General features: G+C 41.7%; 1 protein-coding gene across 1 annotated transcript in view; it reads right to left on the minus strand.

Moving 5' to 3' along the window:
* Nucleotides 1–13,748, minus strand: part of LOC102783850 (phospholipase D1-like) — a 54,641-nt gene extending 40,893 nt beyond the window's left edge. The window contains exon 1 of the mRNA XM_087846482.1: nucleotides 13,672–13,748. The gene's annotated coding sequence lies outside the window, so the exon portion shown is untranslated. The remainder of the gene's footprint in view (nucleotides 1–13,671) is intronic.
* Nucleotides 13,749–22,461: the final 8,713 nt, after the last annotated feature.

A 22,461-nucleotide genomic window follows, 5' to 3' on the forward strand; every position in this document is an offset into this window, starting at 1 on the left:
AATATCCAGCTCCACCCTTTTGACCTGAAAAACCCAGTTTTTACCAGAACACTGAGCTTTCAGAGAAATGAACCAGTTTAGGTTGAAGCTGTAGTTCTGCTGCTTTACAAAGCATTAACTGTCATGTTAAAGGCGATGGCTACACAACACACATGGATGTTTCTGCTGTAAATACATCTTAGGGTAGTGTGTGTGTGTCCTTTTCCAAAACTTCTGCCAGTCAATGAGTGTGCATTAGTAAGACATGCTAGTATTTTGGGGATGACACCAGCTTCACTGTATTCTTCCATTGTGAAAGAAATATGTGTGGGTTTGTAAAAAAATGTGTTTTTTCGACATCTTCAGAAGATAGCACAGACACCTGCACGGTCACATTTTTCTCTGAGTGAATGAGAAATAGTTTCAGGCTAAAAAATAATACAAATTCTTGAACTAAGTGAGAGTAAAGTTGAAAGGCGGAGCAGCTATCACCCGGAACAAGCAGTGACTCATTTTTGACATTCCAGAAAAGGACCAAAACATTCCGACTCCCACCCACATGTGAGCCACTGCAACACACGCACGCAGACGCACACACACACGCACGCAGACGCACACACACACGCACACACACGCACGCACACACACACACAAAGCTGGGCAGGAAGATGTATGAAGCCTGAGCCTAAATTGCAGCATTTCTCTATGGAGTCTGGTGCCTGTCACTTCCACCCCTGAAGGTACAAACTAGTCCTTAAAATTACGGTGCTTGTTATTAATTTCCTGCCTGCTGTATTTTATAATCTCACATCACTAATTAATATATTTTCGTCCTGAGTTTTTTTATGAGCTGATCAATATTTACTTAAAGCCCGAATGAGAAACAATGTTTTATCCAGATTAAAGTTAATGATTAAGAGTTTATAACCCAAAAGACATTCATAGATTATCCATCCATCCATTCGCTTCCGCTTATCCTTTTCAGGGGCGCTGGAGCCTATCCCAGCGGTCATAGGGCGAGAGGCGGGGTACACCCTGGACAGGTCGCCAGTCTGTCGCAGGGCCAACACACAGGGACAGACAACCATTCGCACTCACATTCACACCTAGTGACAATTTGAATTATCCAATTAACCTATCCCCACAAGCTGCATGTCTTTGGACGGTGGGAGGAAGCCGGAGTACCCGGAGGGAACCCACGCAAACACGGGGAGAACATGCCAACTCCACACAGAAAGACCCCGGCCTGCTGTTGGAATTGAACTCAGGACCTTCTTGCTGTGCAGCAACAGTGCTAACCACCGTGCCACCGTGCTGCCATTCATAGATTATCTTAAGAGAATTAGAGAATCAAGGGTACATAAAACATAGCTGACAGCAAACTAATGAATCAATGACACAATATTCTGAGTTTATACAGTGACATAGAGATAATCTAAAAGTAGTGGTACTAGGGCTGGGCCATATCATACTGCTCAGGTAATGTCAGCATAATGTTAGGCAATGATAAGAGAATGAAATATGGCGATAGAATATGGGTAAAACACGCATGCGTTTGTTTTCATACGCACATGGTGGAAAAAGCATTTCGGTGACGGAGAATGAGAAGAGCGAAAGCAGATCGTTGAATGAAACGGATGAACCAGAACTGGTTTGTAAAAATGTTGCAACTTCAGTGTGGAACCGGTTTAGCTTTCGTCCCTCAGATAAACAGCAAAGCACATTATTTGGTAGAGCATGCAAGCGGCCGTCGTTATTACCAAACTGATTTTACGTGGCACACGGCGCTCAAAAATCTGTCAAAAAATGTTTTAGTAAGACTTTGCTAAGCTACGAACCTGCACTGCTTGATGGATTGTTGGAGCATTATGGCTGCCGTAGTCGGGAGCCTCGCAGAGTGATGCGTGCTTCAACATATTACCGTACTGTGTGTGGATACATTTTGTGGATATTATACATGGTTATGCTGAGGATATGTCAGCCAGTTTCCACTGGAAATGCCTTTTGGTTAAACTGTCAGCAAGGAATTTGCACTGTTACATTTTTATATAACTTTAATGCACATAAAAAACAGCTGCTTGTTTAAGTGAAAATACATTGATGGTTTTTTTTGCACTAATAAAGTTGTGGAGTTGTAAAGCATTTTGTCCAGTGTCAATTATATCGTCAGTTATATCGTTATCGCAAATTTTCAAATGTATATCGTGATAAATATTTTTGGCCCTGCCCTAAGTGGTACTGCAACAAAATGATTCCTGTGCAGCCCGATAAGCATTTTCCGTCGCAGAATGATTATGAAGGACGCCACCAGCTGCACACAAGGTTGATTATTGCAGTCTCTAATTATTCTGTGTGTTTTTGGGGAGTTTTTAAGTTACAACGCTATGAAAAGATGGCAAGATGGATGCTACACTGACTCGCTGTACCATCTTGTGGATTAATATGGTATTACATGAGATTACAGCCCCGTCCCAGTTCAACTTTAGTCGATATCTCAGCAACACATAACATCACAGCCGCTGTTTCTTCACACTGTAATGGTATTTTAGGTCATGTAGATTTAGCCAAACAGAAAATGTTGACTTTAAGCCCTAAATTAGTAAACCATGACTTCAAACGTCAAACCATCTCTTTTTCATGAATTGTAATTTTGGTGACAGATAAAAAATTCTTATGAAAGTAGCTTTGAAATTAATTTTTAAAAAAAAGAAAATCAGCTGCAGTGTTAGTAGGATGGTGTTGAACGCTGGAAAGCGTGCAGCTATTTTAATCTCATCTTTTTAATAAGCATGTAGGGCGGCCGTTGCGCTGAAACACTTTCTTGCAGAGGTGTCATGTCAGCTGCTGAATTTGCAGAGCTAAAGAAGAAAAAAGTGAGAAAAGTCACAGGATCCTGTGAAATGATCTTGTGAAACCCAGGCCTCTGAAAACAGAAGAATGTTTGAATGTTTATGAACCAACAACAAGGTCCTAAAATAAGAAACCGACTGAACACAATCTGCCTTAAAAAGGTCATTAACAAGTTACATCAAAGGAAAACACCTGGCACGATAACAGGTCTGCGTGTAGAGCAGCATCTGCACCGCATGCTGCTATTTTCTGATACAGCTCAATGCTCCGACAGCTCGTCCTTGTAAAAGACGATCATTAGGCGACAACCGGCTCCACTATTCCTCTTAGCTGACACGGTGATGATGTTCCTGGCTGATCTTACAGGCCATTAAAGACACCCAGCTCCTCCCTGAAACACTCTGACGAAACACAGCCTTAACTTGTAGAGAGGCCAAAGCATACCTGAATTCATATCTGAGCAAAAACAGCCGCTTCTAATTTGACCGTTCAATTTGTTATTGCAAGATGAAAGAAATGTCAGCATGAGGGGTTTCCAGACAATAAGGCAGTTATTGTTTGTTTTGTAGGTGGTGGACAGTCTGCACTGGTGGTTAGCTACACACAAGGAAGTTACACATTTTCCCCTTATTAACATGTTCACTGTCACATAGAGCCATTAATGTGTCACACTCTCATAATTCCCACCAGCAACTGTACGAACAGGCCGGCGTTAACTTTGACAGATATTAGGAAGCACAAAAGGCCATCAAGACTACCAACAGGCTACAATGATGCTACATTTTTTTAAGGATCATATTATTTTAATTTAAAGACGATAACATCTCTTTCATATCCAAAATCCAGAATACTCATCACATATGTATGGGCATGTAATAATAATGATAATTCCAACAGGGCTTTAATAATTCACAGCTGTGTACCATGCAGGGTTTGGTTTGTCACTCCTTTTGAATTAACAATAAGACAATAACGGTATTTCATGTGCTGCAGCTGCCTTTGTTTTTTATTGCTTTTAATGGTTTTAAAGAACAAAATGTTGAAATAAGGCAGCAGTTCTTTTACTGACTTCCCAGCATGCATGTGGAAAGTTCTGTTTCAGGAATCAGAGCCTCTCAGCGGTCTAAAACAATGACCTGCTTAAGTGATTTCCTTCCACAATGCACACGCTATCCTGTAATTACTGAGTAGAGCTGCTGCAGGAAGCTCAGCTCCTCCATGACTCAGACACAAAACACACAAGGTAATAAAATCACACTGTTAACATACACAAACCCAGGATATGGTGATAATTACACTTTACTGAAAGGGGACTCAAAGGAAAGCTTTTAAAGTGCAGGAGAAACACAACTGTTCACTAAACGTGACGACAATGAAGACAACACGACAGTGACACTTAGTGGTCAGCTCTGACAGCTGCACCACCTGTCACACCGATCAGGTCTGCACACACCTGGGCAACATTTCCTTCTGGAAGGACAAAGATGGCATAAACACGGGGCCGCACATCATTGCACACATGTCCAGGACTGCACTGCTCTGTTATTATCAGCATGCTCTAAACACGGCATGAAAACCCGTCAGTTGCTCTACAAAGCAACAACAAGAGTATTAACAGGAACTACAAAGAGAGATCGAATTTCTTCCATATAAGCTTCTCTTCACTGCCTCCCCGTTAGACTCAGAACTGAATTTAAATTCTTCGTCAATCAGGAGACAGACACCTTTAAAGATTAGGTTTTCCTTTTCAAGTTAGGGCAGGTGACTTTATCCCTTAGTGATTCTGCCATAGGGTCAGACTGTTGGATGAATTCTCATCAAGTCCCCCACTGAGCACTTCACTCATTTTTATCTGCAACCCATGCATGAGTATCTATGCCAGGGGTAGGCAACTCCAGGCCTCGAGTGTCCTGGAGGTTTTAGATGTGTCCATGATCCATCACAGCTGATTTAAATGGCTAAATGACTCCTCAGCATTTCTTGAAGTTCACCAGAGGCCTGGTAATGAACTAATCATTTGATTCAGGTGTGTTAACCCAGGGTGCGATCTAAAACCTGCAGGACACCGGCACTCGAGGCCTGGAGTTGCCTACCCCTGATCTATGCTCTTCTTTTGTGGTCTGAAAAGAACAACTCGGGATCCCTGGGCTAGAAAACATCGCTGGGAAAAGAAACACGTCTTATTAGCCTGCAGCCAGTATGAAATAATGGATCTGAATTCTCCGATTATCTGAATGACCCTTAAATGTTGCAGCTTTTATCAGAATAACAGACAGTTTTAACCGGGCTGGACAGAACAGGAGGAACTGATATTGTGGACGTTTGTCTCAAAGGAGGTCAGATTTAAAACCACAAACTATGCAGGTTACAGCTTATCTGAATGTCCAATCTCTCTCTCTAGGTGAAGAGAGTCCCTTTTTTCTGTCCGTCTGTAGTTTCCATCATTTTCCACAGAAATCTGCGCAGCTTATGACTGTCTGCTGACTCAATTCCCCCTCTTAGGCAGCAAAAGACAGCGACATGTTAACCCTGCTTTCTTCACAGCCATCGGCTAAAAGCCAGACTTTAGAAACGTGTCCGTCCTGTCGTTCTTCTGTAAACTAAAGACAACACTCACATTTAAAGCAGGATAACCTGTTAATCTTCTGATAGAGTTGAGTTAAACAGCAGCACAGAGCCAGAGTCCATCAGTCGACTTGAGTTTTATTAACACGTCGTCCTCTTTTCCTGCTAAACGCTAAAAAACGAGTGAACGTGCACCTGTTTGCGCTGATTTAACAGAACACACTGGTAGGTGTGCACCATCTGATCACCATTATTACTTAAATAACTATCACTGTTTGATAAATGCTAAATGCTTAGAGCCAGAAAACAAACACACAAACAAACAAACAGCAGGCTGTCTGGTTTAGCGTTTGCTCTGGGCTGGTTTACGACCTCACTAAACTATTTCCTGGTGAGTTTATGATCGCTGTCACTAGATTTGAGTCTTATTAATCAGCGTGTTGTTTATTTTGCAAAATGTGGTCCCATTAGAGGCAAAAAGCATGTTAGAGCAGGGCATGCTCCACAGCACGCAGCATCAGATCCAGCTCGTTCTACTGAAATCTGATTTTTGAACATCTCCAACCGAGGACGTGATATATAGAGGGTGATATCTCTTTCTTTATCTCCTACAAAGTTGGGAGCGTGGAATTGTCCAAACTGTCTTGATATGCTGAAGCATTAAGAGTTCGTTTGGCTGAATCTAAGGGGCTGAGCCCAACATGTGAAAACAAACTCCCCCCTCAACCAAACGTTACATGTACCGGTCTCCTGGCAACCGCCAAACCCAGACTCATCCGTCAGATTGCCAAACAGAAAAGTGTGATTCATCACGTCAGAGAACGCGTCTCCGCTGCTCCAGAGTCCTGTAGCAACACGTTTTACATCACTGCATCATTGGTGATGTAAGACTTGGGTGCAGCTGCTCGGTCGTGGAAACTCTTGAGCTAATTGTGAAGCTTGGAGGTCTGCAGTGGTTGACTGCAGAAAGTTGGCGACCTCGAACCCACTCTGTGATTTCACGTAGCCCAGCACTTCGTGACTTCTGTCCCAGATGTTTGTAGAAGCAGTCTGCACGCCTACATGCTGGCTTTTCTACACCTGTGGCCATGAGAGTAATGGGAACACCTGAATTCAACTGTTTGGATGGGTGGAGGAAATACTTTTTGAACTGTAGCGTAGATTGTTTGAGCAACATTGTTGAGCTCAGATGAAGACAAACTGCATCTGAGCTCAAGGTTGCGACACACTTCCTTTTTCTCGCAGTAGAAATGTGTCGCTGAGAGTGTGTGCGTTTGTGTGTGTGTGAGTCTTATCGCTGGAGTAAGAACGAGTAGGAAAGACGCCCGATTTGTATCCGTCTCTTTCAGCATCAGAACACTCAGCATTTCTTTCTCGATAACATTTCTTGACGCCATCTTTCACATGATCATAATCTCCTGGCACAGATCGTGAGAGCTCACCGGCCAAACCAGTGGCACAACGGACTCTGTGTACAACTCAATTTACTAAGAGATGTCAGGCATCCAGCTGACACTCCCACAGCAAACTGAGTCACATTTCCAGTCAGAACTGAAGTGAAACAACTGGATTTCATCAGGATATCCAGCAAATGTATCCATTTGACAGAAAACTGCTCAGAAACTACAAGCCTGAGTAAATTTTGAGGCCAGTGATTCCTTTTATGACACCACCAAACATTTAAAGAGGACTTATTCTGCATTTTCTGTTGCACTGTTACAGATGCTCATATTAAAATGCCGGTTAAGAGCAGCGAGACTATAAAATCAGCAATAGAATAATAGTTAACAGATGCGTGTAACGTCTTCAAGCTTCTCCAGTTATTTTTAGTTAGCTATAGAAGGAGTGATGTCGAAGATAAAGGTCCAAAAATAGAAAGAAATCACCCGGCCAACAAAAAGCACCAGCTGAAACGTGCATACTTTTCCTGTTTGCGCAATGAAACGCTTGATGCATGTGCAGGTTCAGGAAACGTGTGCAGTTTCTGAGTTTGGATTCACGGGAGTTAAAGTCATGTTAGTAAAACACATGTAGCCCAAGCTCATCCTCCCATCATTTTATAAATCAAAAGCCTAAAAGATCTCACAGTTGTGTCGCATTACAAAGAAATCCTGCTGCACCTTTCTTTCACCTCACACTCAACAAATAATAAACCAGTGAAATTAGAGAACAAGCACAGAACAAGTAGAAGCAGAAGTTATTTGTGCACCACAGTAAATGTCTTGCATTGTTTAAAACAATACAAATAAATAAATGGAGATTTAATGCTGCATCTGTAGATGGAAAAACAGGAACTTTTTGGAAGTAATTGAATACTGACGATGAAAATATATCTCACTTTGTTATTTAATGGTTTAAGCATCACTTCGTCCTTTCTGAAGAACAGAATACAGTGAAAAAAATGGTTTTAATCTAGTGGCTCAGATTGGACTCTTCAGCGAGCTGGTTCAGCCACATATGAAGAACTAGCTGCTTAGCATGGACCAGTTAGTTTGTGCGTCTTGTCTTTGTATTGGTTAATAGTCAGAGTGAGGTTTACTGTTACACCTGCAGATACAGCATGAACACAAAAACAACAATCTGTTGGTCTGCCTGGGATGGAGTCAGATTCCCAGCTTGAGTTATTCTTTTAGTCGGCCAACAGCTACAGTTTCTAATAACGAGGTCAGTGCATGTACAAATACTCCCTGGGAGCCAAAAGCTCATTTTTCAGCCTCCTCTGAAAACTTTTTCCATGTCCGAGCTCTGAATGATGTCAGCGAGGGAGGTTATCCTGTACGTGGTAAACTCAGGCTGAGAAGCTCCACCCGTCTGTTGCTCAGACCTTCTACTACGAGGAGCTAAAACAGCCAGTTTCACACAGATCATAAACTGCATCAAGGCTCAGTATTAGATTAGAAAGGTTTATTCTGAATGTGAATCATGCAAAGCTACTCTAGTAGAGTCCACGAATGTAAACAGGGACCAGAAAATGAGCACTGGAAGAATAAAATATGGTAAATGGCCTGTATTTGTAAAGCGCTTTTCTAGTCCCTGAGGACCCCAAAGCACTTCACACTATATTCAGTCATCCACACATTCACACACTGGTGATGGCAGCTACATTGTAGCCACAGCTGCCCTGGGGCGCACTGACAGAGGCGAGGCTGCCGAACACTGGCACCACCGGGCCCTCGGTCTTGCCCAAGGACACAACAACCGAGCCGGGACTCGAACCGGCAACCTCCCGATTACAAGACGAACTGCCGCCAATACCCCCAAATCTTTTATTTTCTGTATGATATGCATCTAAAATAAAAGTACTCATTAAGGAGTGAACCTTTTTAAAAGGAGATCCTCCGGGTGACCTTCTGTGTTAACCTCCTCTCCCAGCCCAACTCAGTGATAGGTTAGAAGGTTTTCTGTTAAATATATGCTAGTGTAACTTATACTGCTTTTTTAAAATCATACGGCTTAAACACATTAATATAAAGAAGGTATTTTAAATGTTTTAATGGCACCGTCCCTCTATCCTCTCGTTTCCAGACTGCTGCTGGTTTGTTTAACACCTTCAGCTTTACCGAAAAGCTCAGCAGCAGATTAGCGTCAGGAGCTTCAGGCGGGTCTCTGATTTCTAACAGGTTTGCTCACGGCGTTGATTAAATCTTCTTCTGATGGCTGTCTCGACTGCAAACAGACACAGGCCACATTTTCCTTCACGGTGATTAGATTCTCCTGAAAACACCAAATAACTGCAGTTTGTGCGACTCCTGGCTATTCAGATTCGACTCGATGGCGCTGATGGGAGCAGAGACTTAATTCAAGTCGACGTCCTGAGGTGAAGCTCAAGCTTGCGACCTTTCAGCTACAAGATCATCTCTTTAACTCTGAGACACAGTCAAGGCACATTAATAAATCAGAATTTGTTTTGCTCCCGTCTCAGCAAATTCAGTGTGCTTTATTCAGAAAGAGACGTGACTAACTGTGACTTGACGGGCAGCTCTCCTTTAGGGATATCCTGCCTGATCGCCAAGTCCCTCTAGATCAGGGGTGTCAAACTCAAATACACAGTGGGACAAAATTCAAAACTGGAACAAAGTCGCGGGCTAACGTTAATATTTATTGAAATATATTTATTCCTCCAGATATAAGAATGAATCTTTTCTTATGGACTCAAACACGTTTTGCTGAAAAACTGAATATGGAACAAGCAAAGCTTAATACTAAACAATATATATATTAGCTGTATAAAACCAGTAGGCCAGCTCTAATAGTAATTTGGTATGGCTTCGCGGGCCAAATGTAATTAGGCTGCTGGCCAAATTTGGCCCACGGGCCAGAGTTTGTCACCTATGCTCTAGATGAAAGTCTCAACACTTGGCAGCCATGTTTAAAACATCTCTGAGCGGCTATTTGAAGCTTCGATCTAAATGAATCGTCTTTCCTCATTATCATATCCGTAACAAAGACACAAAGACTAAACTAGCTCTACCTCAAACAGATGCAGCAGTACTGATTTTAATACTTGAAGCATATTCACTTCTGTATTTGTTCAGGGCCTTTTGTTCCAGTGAAGAGACAACACGACGTTACTTGAGACCAGAGTGCTTCCAGCTCCGCATCGACAGTCTGCCCTGTGCGGCCATAAAGCGCACAGCCAGCTCCTTAAAGAAAGGCTTTGCCCAGTTTGGTGCGAAGGAGTGTAGTAGAGCTGTGACCAAAGACTGTATATAATAGATGGCTGCAGCCACTGTCACTTTACCCACTACCATATCTTATACTGAAGCCTTGGAGCACTTTGAGCTTTGTCATGTGGTTGTTCTCAAACCAAACGTGCTGAGAAAGGGCTCACAGGGCAGCCACGCTGTAAATCATACCGCGCTTTATCCTCCTCCATAACTCTAATGAGACCTTAACTACCAAAACAAGCATCACGATGTGTTAATAAGACTTTAAAATAGCAACTGAGGCCATAAACCCATAAGGAACATGTGTCCTGATGTCGTAAATCAAGTGAGAAGTTGGGTCATTTTATCATTGACTTCTATAGGATCTGACTTCTTTTTGCAAACAGAGGAGCCGACACTTTGCAGCAGCACAAACTCATTTTTAATATCACTGATGGATTTTTCAAATATTTAAATGACACACAAAGGTTTGTCAGCTATTTTGCAAGATATTTAAAGAAAAGCATAAAATTAAATTAAAATTATTTTAATTTATCTAAAAAATAATTAAAGACACAGAATTTTAAAAATAAATGTACTTTTTTTTTTAATTTAATTTGAAATAAATCAGAATATTGTTAAGTTGTGGGTTTCATTAAATAAACTAAAAAGAAAAACATAATACAAAGCCTCCCTTTAAAACACACCTGGGGGGTTGTATTAACAAAATAATACAAAACATTTAATAAACTGAAAAATGAGAAAGATTATTGGCCAATCAGCTGATCCATGTGTGTATATTTTGCGTGTTATCAGTTGTTTTATGTGCCAGATGTATTTGAACTTCAGCAGCTGTATCTTACTGCACTTTACTGTATCTGTCTTCAGTTCTGCAAAGTCATGACATTTAGCTACTGATAATATTGATTAAAGGCTGGACCAAACCCACCGCTCCCAGTGCCCCTTGAGCTCTGTATCAGCATGTGTGTGTGTGTTGGCTGGAAAAGCACACACGCCCACAAAGTCAATTAAGCACTCCCCACGCTGCGGCCTGTGTTTTGCTGGAAGCGCCAATAAACACAGGCTTATCCTACCTGCGTACGAGCCGGCCCTATTAATCAGCCTCGACAGTCTCCATGGAAGCGAGCGAGTCAACTCTGCTCCGTTTAAATCAGACCAACAAAAATAAAACCCTCCGACACACTGGAAGAGCAGGTCTGTGTGAAACAACACAACAAGAAAAGAAATCGCGTGTCACTTTTCCCGCACTTGTCTTCAGACTTCCTGCTTACACTTCCTGTCCATCTCATCGCATCCTAGCAGTGTCTCAACAAACCTCATCACTGACCTGAACTGTAACTTTGTTGCCCCACAACAATCTTGCAGCAGCAGCGGTGATGCAACTCTGTTAAAAGGAACTCTCTGCAGACTTTCTGAACTGTGAAACCTTAAACACTGGAATCTTTTAAAAACAGGAAGGTGATGGTGAACTTAAACGTTAAATTAACTATTTTGATTACGAACTACAGGTACTGTTTAAATACACTTAAATAACCAGGTGGGGTCATTTGTGACTTTTTGATGGTTCTGTTTGTTTAACACTGAATGTCATTTATGCATCAGTCACGTTCTGCAGCAGTAAATCTTTCTATTCCAGGTCCATCAGCAAACTATCACAATGCAGTCGTGAAAAGTGGAAACTTTAAAGCAATCTGAGTGAATAATGTCAAACTTCTTTACATGTAGATATTTTTGGAACACTAATGATCCAATTCCTATAAAAGTACCTTACAGCTGGCCTCATATATTTACCCACTTGCAGGTTAAAGAGAAAAAAGCTTATTATCTCAACTCAAATAGTTTCACCTGATATTCTGCTTCGTTTAGATACTATACAGTCACAATGCTGTGACACACTCACTCTGGACACAGCAACGCTGCTGAAAAAGTGCAGACTATATCAGACATGCAATCTGTTTGTAAAGTGATGACGTATCGACCCCGTTTCCTGCTTTGGATGAGCCTTTCGTCGTGTGTCTCTCATTTTTCTGAGCAAACATGAACTTCCAAAACCTGTTTAGCTATTCTCTGTGTTTTCAGCCTTTTAAAGGGATTATTTAAGAGCAGGATGTCTTTAAGTTTCTAAAAACTCATCATTTATATGACAGCATCAAATGTTTGAACGCTTTCAGTGTGGACGTTAAGCTTAGGATCAGGACTTTTTCATAATTCAAATCATGCAGCAACATATTAATGACGGAGCTCATGTTGCAGATGGACCTCAGACACTCTCTTGACTCGAGTTTGGTCATTTTTTAGGGACCTTTAACCTCTTCAGCCTTAGCTGTGCTAATATGTTTATCTCAGCCTAAATGTAGCTCTGTTAGCTGCATCACGTACACATAATCTGCCAACTACCATACCCAGAGCCCTTCTGCCTCTGTGTCCATCCAGCGTTACATACTTCAGTCAGAACACAGCATATCATCTTTAAAATCTACCTTCTTGCTTAGCTAAAGCTCATAAATCCTCGTTTTCATGCATCTCTGGATGTTAAACAGCAGGGAGCAAAGCCACACTCATTATTTTATTATAGCTGAACATGTTTAACGCTCAGGCGCCTCAGCGTTTGATAGATTTTGAGGGCTAATTGAGCATTTGGACTGGAAATGGTTAAAATGTTAACAAGCAGATCCTCACATTTAAGCAGGCGTTATCTAACACGACAGAGGCTGGCTCAACCCCAAAAAGAGAAATCTTTAAGTTTACACAACATAACCGGTTTGATTTCTCTGAGCATGCGTGTTTAAAGTGTGGAAGCTGTCCCTTAGGGTACCTAAAGCGCCAGCTGAGTGTGTGTGTGTGTGTGTGTGTGTGTGTGTGTGTGTGTGTGTGTGTGTGTTACAGTGCCACATAAGCTGTGGAAACAGACACGCAAACAAGAAGCAGAGAGCGCAAACTTTCGCGCTTTAACCAGGAAAATGGGCTCTGAAGGCGACTCAAAGGTAATTTTGCTTATTACAGGGTGCTGGGTGAGGATGGTGAGTTGTGTTACACACTGACTGCTATGGAGGAAGTGTTTCGCTGCAAAATAGATCTACGGCTGAAAAAGGAAGAAGCGCGCAGTGACAGGTCGGCGGAGTGACGCACCGACACGCCGCAGCTGCAGCAGCTGAGTCGCTCCTCGGTACTGGTCTGACCCGTTCCCCGTGCTTCCCTGAAAACGTTGCCTGAGCCCTCCTCCGGGCCAACGTTGCGCTCCGTGGATCTCCGCATTCGATTCAAGCGACACTGCGAGCAACACATGGCTCATATGTGCTCGCTGCCTCCCAGGGCAACCCGCTGATGATGTGCACGGGCACTGCGGTGAGGAGGACGGATGCCAAGACATGCCAAAAAATCCCAAAACAAAACAGCGCATCCACCCACGTCTACCCCGCGCTTCCACTCCACCACATCAAATTTTACGCGCAAAGCCACGGCTCCACTCTTTACGCGTTTACGCACCTGCGCGACCACATCAGGGGTAAACTTTGCCGACAGTCACAGATTTAATCTTACACACAAACATCTGGATGAGCCACAAACGGCACAGCTGGACCCCAAAACGAAGGCTGAGTGTTCGTCTTACCTCCTGATGTGATGTGAAGTGACGGCAGCCGGAGATCTGCTGTGGTGCCGCGAGCCGGTGACCAAAAACCACCAAAGTGCGAAGACCTGCGGCAAAGACTTACAAGACTTCCTGTTCAGTCCCTGTCAAAATAAAATCCGCACAGGCAGGACGGTGAGCGTTCTTCCATGTATTTCCAACTTGGTGACATAAAGCTACTATGGTAGTTCTATTAAAAAAATAAATACATCTAAAATAAAATACGAACTAAAGCTTGTTTTAATAACATTTCAAATAAATACAAATTTAAAAAAATAATTAGCAAAGCACAATTAAAGGACTCTATAATTAAATGAATAATCGATTGTTTTATTAAAAATAAACATAAAATAAAATAAAATAAAATAAAATAAACAGTAACATGATCAAGCTGAGGGGTTTGTTTTGACTCATCACACATGAGTCTGACTGTCAGTCTGCATACTTTACAGCCGGTATTGAATGTAAAAAGGTAAGAAGGTAAATGTGAGTCCTGAGATGACCCACTGGCAGGAAAGAAGGACCAAACACCAGCGTGTTGTCGTTTTGATTACTTTCTTTTCCTTTTAAAAGTAGCTAGTAATTAAGAATAATGTCATTTTTCTTTTGTCTCCAATTGTTGAGTATTTTAAGAAGCGACACACAGTGTTGCCTTTCGCTCAACTTCCAGTCTTCAGTTTGTCAGCACGTATTAAGATCTCTGAAGACACTGGAGTAAAACAGTGTAAACAGTAATAGACACTATTTAAAGTGCCACACTGAAGGTGTTTACAAGAACTTTACTTAATTTAAATCACTATTAAACTGAATTTACAAAGGTTACCTAAATATACTCAGATATATGTCTGCGTACTGATGAGTATGTTTGGGTCACATTCATCCACCAATCCATCCACCCATCCATCCACCCATCCATCTATATTTCAGTTTGTGCTGTTTTAAAATGCCAGTCTGGTGTTTGTGATGGAGAAATACATTTTTTGGCAACAGGAGTGGCACAGACTCAGTCAGAGAGAGCATTAAAAGGGACGTCAGGTTTAGGTGGCTTGCAGGTGTGCACAAATTATAGCAAAGGTTAAAGGAACTTAATTAGCATATCCTATATGAGATTTTCCTGCTTAAAATAAGAATATATCGAGTTGTTCACTTTTTTTGTGTTTTCAGTTTTGTGGAATGACGTCAAGGAAACAGCGTTCAAATTTATTTCTGACTTTACTTTGAAGAGCACACTGCGATACTTCCGGATCACGCAGTTTTTCTGTCTCTACCTTGATGAAGTTGATAAGACACAGTGGCTTCCTCTGTGAAACCACGCCTGAAAACCTCTGTAGCTCATTGCACTCAAGAACAAAAGTTACTTGCCGTGAATTTAGAAAAAAACAACAGACAAACTTCATCTAAAGACTGAAATATAGAAACAATGAAGAGTTACTCACAAACTGAAATGCTGACTTATTCATGCTGATTGCCACACATGCACTCTGCAGCTGGGCCACGTAATCTGTGTTTATGTGGGAGAAGAGGAGGAGGATAGGACAGAAACACAGTACTCATTTCTGGGTAACTGTGTTGTTCCTTCCCTTTTTTGGTTACGTCCCTTTATCTGTAGGATATGTGAGAAGTTTGGTCTCTGATGGTAATCAAATGTGCAAATACTCCCACGGGAAAGTGAGAGATTACTGCAGCTAGAGGGTTTGAGACCAGAGTTTCTGGGTAAAAAAGAAACTGATATCACCATTTTGTGGTGCAATGCCACATTTGTTGCACTCATATGTAGTTGGGGGCAAAGATTTGGACAGATGTTTACAGTTTTACTAAGTGTAGAACCAAATTAAAAGAATCATAAACATGTCTGTTTATACATGGCCACAGGGGGCAGACGTTTAAGCAGAAACTGGCCTTTCCCTGACCACCTCCTCCAGCTCCTCCAGGGGAACTCCAAGCCAGCCGAGAGACGCACCCTCAGACCTGAGGGTGTCCCTGAAAAGCCTCCCATGCTCCCCTCAGCTTTCTGGCCAGTGATATTATCTGACCAAATCATCTGATGTGTTTTGTTAATATGTTGAGACCACATCAGGTGGTCCTCATTCTGGAGAGAGCCCTGACCCCCTTTATATTGCATAAGGGAAAAAAAAACATTTAAGGGGCCACTGTTCTCCTGAAAGTGCTCCCATCTGACATGGGAGAGGCATAAAAATGTGTATACTGTAAATAAAAGTTGGACATGTATTCTTTCTAAAGTCCAGCTGTGGAAACTCTGCTGGATTCAAGTAAAAGTTAGATTTCACTCGATGGTGGGCTGGAGCTACTCTTCACCTGTTCTGTGATCTCAGTAAACTCAGTAAATATCAAGGTGCCTACGTGCATCTGCACACGTCAAATCTTTCTACACATTCAGATGACAAATCTCATATTTATCATTCATCTTATATTTAACCTCATTGATTCTGTTTACAGATAATACCACAAACATAAAAGATCATTAACGGGCCACAAGACGAGACCTCAAAACAAGGCAGGAGAAAAACCTCCAGAAACACAAACAAACAAAAAGTAAGAAAATTGGCAAACTTAAGGAAATGCCTGAAAACTCCCGTAGGTGTTGGGGGGGCAAACAGGGGTGTAGATATCATGGAAAGCGATTAACTGATTAACATCAGAAAACTGGAGTAAAATAACAAAGGGAGCGCAGGCTCAGCCAGAAACTGTTTATAAAGGAGGAGCTCGGGTGGAGGTGACTTACTAAATGGCTTAAAGGTGTGGAGCAATGGTAGGTGTAGGCTAAAGCACCTGAAATATTGTACCCTATAGGAGATTTGCCCTCCTGACTAAGGCTATGCTGGATCTGTTTACAGTTTGGATGCTTCCTGTTTTGTTTCTGTCATGAAGTTGACTTTTATTTTGACCGCTGTTACTCTTCATTTCCTGTTTTGCTTTTGCCTGCTTTTCCACCTCTGTTTCCCTGTCAGTCATCTCTGAGTACGTCAGTCGCTTCTGCACAGGGAGTTTGCTAATGAAATGTAGTATCTGCAGTCAAAATAGGAGCCGGTTGGCTTCTCTAATTACTGCAGATGGGCAGGTCAGTGCTTCCTTTATTACCTCCTTTAGCAGAGGACAGACTGGATCGAGCCACACCTGATAAGTCACACAGATCAATAAAATGTTAATTCACCATCTGTTTCCCATTTCATGCACTGACCTGCTGCTGAACTTTAAATGGATGAACTTTGAAATCAGCTTCTCGGTGAGGTGTTGTTTTGTGTGAATAAAGATTATTAGCTATTTTAAAAAATGCTTGAAGTCAATCTCATATTTGGTTTGACCAATTTGGTTTTTTCAGTGGTGCTCTGTATTATGAACTGCATGAAATGACACAGCAAGAACCCACTGTGCCCACTGTACAGTTGTTTTCCATTTGTATCCCTTTCTGTTTTAATATATATCACACTGTGTATCATCATAATTAAGTTTTGGCATAAAGGTGTGACATTGCTTCAGTCACAGAAAAGATAAGGACCTCAAGTGGTAGTGGGCTGCGAGCCACTTTGCATTAACTGAGCAAGCTAAGTCTCCTCTTTTTGAGTTGATAACGTTCTTTAATTCTATTATTTATGCACATGACAATAATTCAAATTCATGTATCTCAAATGCAGACTGCACAGCTTCTGATCAGGATATTTTCTGTCTCTGCTTTGATGTAGTTGAGTGGCTTCCTCTGCAAAACCACACTTGAACCTTTGCAGCTCTTTGCTCTGAAGAAGAAAAGTTGCCCAGCTTGAAAAACAATGACCATGTGACAGGAAAAAACTGTACGCACCTTAAACCCTCCGTCACATTCTTAACCTTCTGAGGTCTGTGTGGTACAGTCCTAACCCTGACTCTAACTAACACTTTCATCCAAAACATCCTTTTGCTACTCTCTAAATCTGCTGATTTAGAGCTCGGATGATTGAGGAGCCTGGTGTAAGAGGAGTCTGTCCTTGACCTCGTGATGTGAGCTAAAGCGATTAGGAGGAGACCCAGGAGGTGATTTCTCGACTACTGACTGGAGCCGTTGTCTTAACGTTCCTTTGTGCCCATTTTTTCTTTCCTCTGATTTCTAAACTGGTTTTCCAGCCTGTCAGACAGTTTGTCCAGTTGATGCCTGCGTATTTCTTAGTAATAGAGGAGTTTGGTAAAAGCTCACCTCTACATCTCTTTGGATTCATTTGCACTGGTTTGAGAGTAGGGTTTCTGTGAGCCAGTGGCTCTGGTGCTGTGCTTGGATCAGGATAATTGATGCGAAGTGTGTTTTATTGTGCTTCCTGCCTCTTCTGTTTATGCTCCAGACTGCAAACAATGCTGTTACATGATCTCGTTTCTGTGTGCAGGCAGGTAGTCTTGTCCCTTCTGAAAAGAAACTCCTCAGATCCTTATTTATTAGAAGACTCTGCAACTTGGTCTTGGATCCAAATCTGATCTCCATAACAACAAACCCTGGAAACAATAGGCGTGTATCTATTTGCACTGTAATATTCCAACACTGCTTCCTCCTCCCGCTGCATGCAGGATTCCCAGCCTCTGCGTCTATAAAATCCTGGTTGCAGCCCTGCAGTCTGTGGACAGACCTGCCACATGGCTCCACATCAGCAGCCTCCTGTCTCACACAAAGCCACTGTTATGGCTGCACTATAAACCCTAAGCTATCTCACATTCAAACTCTCCCTCTGTGTGCTCATTAATAACACACGCATTGACCTGAAGGCGTTTATTTGCCGTGCTGTGCAAACACCGGGCCTGTTATGCACAGGCTCATGCAAACACGCAGTGAATTAAACCACATTGGATTCTTCCTTCATAGCGAGCCTGTGGTGTGTTTATTTACCGGACGGTGTCATGATTTCTGGACCAGCTGCTGAAATATTTCTCTTTCGTGTCCAGCCTCGCTCGAGTCCCTCGTTCGCATTTGCAACTCAAACACCGCAACTGCAGGGACTGATAACCCATCAAATAATGCAAATTACATTTTCCTACTCATGCCGTTATTTGAATTGGTTACCTTCTAGGCACACTTACCTCCACTGTACATCGTGTGAAGCTGATAAATACATTTCGAGTGCTTTGCAGTGATGATCCAAGAAAACTTTGAACTGAATTGTTGAGAGAGAAGCGTCAGTCAGATCAAAATGAGACTGAGCGACTCGTCTATCTGCTGCACGTAGAGATCAATAATTAGCACTTATTCATTCTTCCAGTTGAGGAAATTGATTTTGCCAAATGGACACTCACCTGCTGGGCAACTATCGTGTTCTAACTGCATTAACATTCACATTAAAGGACGAACATTATCTCTAAGACAGCCTGAATGTATCTTGTTACTGGAAAGACGTTTGTTCTCCACCACGAGCAGTTTCTTCTTTTCCTTTTGCCTCTCGTAAATATTTTGTCAATTACTTTATTGTTTACTTCAGTAGAGCTTTGTGTGCTTTGCTTGAGTCTTTATTTTTCTGACGATAAATGTGAGGAGAGTTATTTCATATCACTGTTCACCTGCTGGACATCAAACTAATTTGAACATAAACTGGAGGCAACAGTAACACATAAGACAGGATGCTATCTCCTCCTGGACTATTGTGACTATTGTAAAGTGTAATATCTCTCATGCATGACTTTTCCTAACCTAGCGTGGTGATCTTGAGGACCTTTTACGTATTTTTAACTGAAGAGTTTACAATTTCTATCTTTCATATTCATATTTAAGTCAAAATAGAGATAGAGAATGATGTAAGAAAGGAAGGAGAGGAAGAGGAAGAAGATTTTATTCAAAGGTAAGGACTGCTCAGTGACGTTTGATTAACTAGAAATGTAAAGTTTGCATGTAATATCCTCATTCATTTTCATATCCCCGCTTTTTTTAGAGTTGTTGTTTTCCTTACAGTCGATCTATTGCTTACATGAACGTTCGTATTGTGAAACGTCTTGCAAAGCAAATATTGTCATGGTTGGCTGTGTGGCAGGCAGGCAAGCAGGAGTGGTGGACCCAAAATGCAGAACTCGGCTGTACCACGTGACTGGTTCAGGAAGTAGTTCGAACTTTGCCGCGAGCTATGACAGCGATATAAACACCTCGAACTTCATTCAAAATGTGGGTGTTTGATGGAGAGTTGCGGTTAGTGAGAGTTTGGAGACAGTTTGGAGGTTTATGAGAGTGAGGAGAGAAAGTCAGCAGAGAATGGAGCCAGCTAAGAAGAGGAGGATGTCCTCCCCTGTGTGGGAACATTTTGATCTTATTCCTCCCAACAAGGTATGTAAATTTCTACAGAAGATGTATTTTCATAATACTGATGGTGCAATAAAACTTATGTTAAGCTGTCTTTACTTTTGTACAAGGTGAAGTGTTTGCTATGTGCCAGGGAGCTGGGATATAACAACAACACCTCATCCATGCTTAGGCACTACAGAGCTTTGCATGAGAATAAGGGAACACCGATTGTGGAGCAAGACCAGGTGAGCCATCAAATGCCATGATAATATAGCATGCTGTAATGTTACTAAATGATATAACAATATTATACAACTGTAATAAGTGACATGTGTGATATTTATATTTGTGCTTTGTTTTTATTGTCTTTCCTCAGGAGAACAATCTCAAATAGATGAAGACCTGGTTAGCATGGTGATGAGGACTCCCAGCCATTTAGCATTGTGGAGGACAAAGGATTCAAAAGATTTGTTAAATCATTCAATCCTAATGTTCTCCCCACTAAAAAGGTCATAAAAGCAGTGAAAATTTAGTCTTTACAGAATAAAATGTGAACAGGCAGGACTGAGGCCTCAGTGTGTAGCTGTCCATACCTCAACGTTACAAAAGCACAACCACTGTCCACACCCCAACCACACCTCACCTCACAGTAAATGATCATTTCCATTTTAAGCATTTTCAAATAATCATTTTCCATACTGCCAGTATAAATATACACAGTATACTGCATCACTACAATATAGATGTTTTACACACTCGTTTTGTTGTTGACATTTACAGGCTGTGTGCAAAAGGCCACACTCTTCAAATTCATGCCAACTAATATTTTTACGTCCAGTAGGTGTCCTACTAGAGCAAATGAAGCTTCAAGACACTTGAGGTGAACCAATTGGATGAAAAGCTTCAGTGCTTCATGAAGCTTCATCTGCCCATCGTCTGAACAGAGGAACCGAGGACTGAAACAGTGGAAAAGAAATACTAAACTGGAGCAGGAGACTAAACACTAGAAACACGGAGGCAGAACACACAGCTAGTTGAGGGTACAGGAAAACACAGGGCTTATATACACAGGGGAGTAATCAGGGAATGGAAAACAGGAGGGAGACACAGCTGGGAGGGTTTGGGCTAACGAGACACGGGGAGCAAAGCGAGACACACTGAGATGAGGCACAACCTTTCACAATAAAACAGGAAACAAGAAACAGACACAGACTTGACACTGAACTGAACTTATACTAAACGAGAGACACAACCTAAGAACTAATCTCTCACATGACAAAAGGATCAGAATACAAACCATAATACAAAGGAATATAAGAACTGAAAATGCTGGGTCAGAATGACCCAGGACCGTGACAAATACAGGTATATTAACTTTGTAGTATTCAAAGGTTGCATTAAAAACTGGTGAGTTTAGTGCAGGATAAGCTGGTTACTGTGCAGTACTGTGATATAGTTTACGGTAATGCACTATGTTGGGCTGGTGCAGAGCAGCTGTGCGGATCATGCTCAGTAGAAGCAGACATCAAATGAAACTTAATGTGATGATGCTCATTCACTCACTGATTCCTGTCTTTAAACTAGCTTTCCACTGTCTGCAGGCAGCAGCTGTGACAGCTCGTGTCACTTCTGCTCATATTGAATTCAGTTGGCTAAATCCACAATGATCAAGGAAGGGAGCAGAAGCAGCTGCGCAGCTCAGCTGATCACAGCCTGCACACCACAGCTCCTACGACGGGAAAGGAATCATTTTCCCTCAGAAGTCCCTGAACTTGGCATAGACTCAAAACGATGCAGGAAGGCCCCAAAGAGTGCCAAGAAAATAATCCTACACCATTACACCTGCAACAGTCTGAACTGCTGATACAAGAAATGATGGATTCATGCTTTCATGCACCAAATTCTGACCTTAAAATCTGGACTTGCAGCAGAAATTGAGACTCATCATTTTCCAGCCCTCTGTTGTGAACCCGTGTGAACTGCAGCCTCAGCTCCTGTTCTCAGCTGACAGGAGTGGCACCCACTGTGGTCGTCTGCTGCTGCACGTCTGCTTACAGTTTTCACATGTTGTTGTTGATTGGATATCGAACACTTGTATATTGATTTCTTTTACTATATTTTATTAATATTTCGCTCTTTACTATTTTCTTTTCTACTGTACCATTCTGCTGAGTGACTGTCTTCTGCTTGTCAAATACATTTCATTGCAATGCTGACCCTGTGCTAACCTGCATGTGACAAATACAACTGAAAACTGATGAGATTGTTGCGTTGGGGTTGTATTGGAAGAGCATGAAGGCAGTACAGCTCATATCTGTGTGTTTGTTTATGTTCTTTATGTGTTTATGTCTGTTTATGTTCTTTATGTGTTTATGTTTGTTTATGTTCTTTATGTGTTTATGTTTGTTTATGTTCTTTATGTGTTTATGTCTGTTTATGTTCTTTATTTGTTTATGTTTGTTTATGTTCTTTATTTGTTTATGTTTGTTTATGTTCTTTATTTGTTTATGTTTGTTTATGTTCTTTATGTT

This window comes from Neolamprologus brichardi, chromosome 9, assembly GCF_056152115.1.
Source record: "Neolamprologus brichardi isolate AB-2024 chromosome 9, ASM5615211v1, whole genome shotgun sequence".
NCBI lineage: Eukaryota > Metazoa > Chordata > Actinopteri > Cichliformes > Cichlidae > Neolamprologus > Neolamprologus brichardi.